The sequence below is a fragment of the Corylus avellana genome, chromosome 1 (genome assembly GCF_965113065.1).
Source record: "Corylus avellana chromosome 1, dhCorAvel1.hap1.2, whole genome shotgun sequence".
Taxonomy (NCBI): Eukaryota; Viridiplantae; Streptophyta; class Magnoliopsida; order Fagales; family Betulaceae; genus Corylus; species Corylus avellana.
Genome location: NC_142490.1, coordinates 25,052,481 through 25,054,939, shown reverse-complemented (window position 1 = coordinate 25,054,939; position 2,459 = coordinate 25,052,481).

The window sequence follows — 2,459 nt, the reverse complement described above, 5'->3', positions numbered from 1 at the left end:
CCAACGCCTCAACTTCTAGCCCAAGTCACAGAATGCGTCCTTCTTGATTGCCTCAATGTCCAAGCCAGGTAAGATATAGAACTGCGTCTGCATAAGTTACAAATTGAGAAATTAGGAACCATACATTATATTTTCACCATCAACTAATCGTTTCACAAAATAAGTAAAATAGTTGCTATGTACATATGATTGTAAATTAAGAATATCGTAACGTTTCACATACCATCAATGAGCTGCATAAATCCTTCTTCGTGTTGATTGGTACCTTCGTCCAGTTGTCGGATATCCTAAGGAAAGCCACGCTCCTGACAATCTTGCCCATCACCCATCTTAATTTCGACCCGCTATGTCCTATTGGCTGTCATGCGCCATTATACTCCACCATGATCCTTTTTCCTGAGGGGGATATCCCACAACTTGCACGAGTCATTTATATACATCACTTCAATTTTATCCTTTGAATCTGCATTGATGTTTAACACACGCATAAATGAGTACCAACATTAATTGGAAGTGAATGCTTATAACTACATATATACAAGAATATGCATAAACAAATACGTATATATTTCAACCTTGACTAGCATACATACCTATTGTCCAAACCTCTTTGACACCCAACACTTGCCTAGCAGGTCTAGCGGGCTGGCGGTCCGATGGGTCATCTGTCTCATCATCCATGTCGTCATTGGCCTGGCGGTCTGATGGGTCACTTGTCCCATCATCCATGTCGTCATCGGACTATGTCTCACTATCATTCATGTGTGCGCCGCTATGTGGTGGCCGATCGAAATAGTCGTGCGAAAATAAACCCAGCTGTGTCAATGACGGAGGCTCAGATGTAATAGACATGGATGCGCTCGAGTCCCGAGGAGTAAGATCATATCGATACCATAGCTAGGTAAGGCCTGTCAAATGGGAAAGGTCTAGGAAAGACGGGACTAGGTCACCCGATGAGCAGGGAATATCTTCAATGTTGAAGATATAATCGTGTCTTGCAAGGGTCTGCCCTTCCACATGCTCTGAAAGTACTGGTCAATACCCTAGTTGCTGCCTCTAAAGCATAGCAACGTCCTGCATCTCACTATCATTAAGGTCGTACGGTCTCAACCCATGTCCACTTGTAGTTTGTCGCGTAGAAGACTTTGTCCTCCATGCTCTTGTCTTCCCTCTAGTACTCATATTAACCTTCGAAATACATCACGTTACCGATTAGTTATTTTTTACATTGGAAGAAATACGCAATCAATGTTTAAATAAATACCAACAAACCAATGAATTACAATCAATGTATAAATAAATAACAACAAAGCAATTAATTTTCAATATTCAAATTTAATATGATCACATACGCTTCAATCGGTGCTAAGTCTGGTCAGATGTATTCGACGTCATCACGCAGATCGTACTTATGATTTCTGTCTAATAGTAGTGGCTCACTCTCATGGTAATTGCCATGATCATCATGAGGTCCTTGACCCTGACCAACGTCGTATACGTTTCTAGGTTTAGTCCTTACAGCGCAAGCCCAATCTGGGTTCCTTTCATCTTCAACGTAATAGACTTGTTCCACTTGGGAAGCCAACACATATGGCTCATCAGTAATCAACTCTCCCCTATGGACAAAGTTTTTGAAGTTCACAAGCGTTAAGCCTTACTCGTTGTAATACCCTGATAAAAACAACTCTTTTTAATTTTAAAATAGAATTTCTACAAAGAACGATTGAGGAAGCTCATAACAAAATTCGGTTTTAACAAGGAACCCAAGCTCTTAAATGTAGCATAGCAAGCCTTAAACCCCTCTAAAATGTTGAGTCTAAACACTAATCCTCTGGAGTGGACGTACGCTAGGGTTGGCAGACGTTCGCCCCTGTTTCTAGTGTGGACGTACGCTTTGCAAATAGTACATGGACGTACGCGGGACCACAAGGACGTACTCTACTTTTCAAAAAAACCCCTGGTTAATACCTGGACATACACTACACATCCACTGTATAAATAGTACCGAAAGTAAGCTAGGGTTAGCGGACGTCCGCTGCTTTTCTAGAGAGTTGATAGCACCCCTCCCCTATAAATACCACCTATCCCCTTCCACCCCACATGCCATTTTCCACCTGTTGGCATGCCCCTAGGCTGCCAAAACCCTAAGAGATTGTGTTCTTGAGAGTGGTGAAGTGAGAGGGAGTTTTTGGTGAGAAGGAGCTCTTGTTCCTACCTAATTTTGAGGTAACCTTCTGCCCATTTTATATTTCCATTACTATTTCAATGCTTGCTTAAAAATGGGAGTTTTCCAAAGAGTTGTTATTAAGCCTTTCTTGGAAAAACAATATTGTTTTCAAAAGCTTCCTTAAGTTTCAGGGTGTTAAGTTCTCTTACGTTGCATGAGTTTATTTACTAGCTTATAAGTGATATAGTAGCCTAGAAATAATGTAGGAACCCTAAAGCACCGCCCGAGTCTT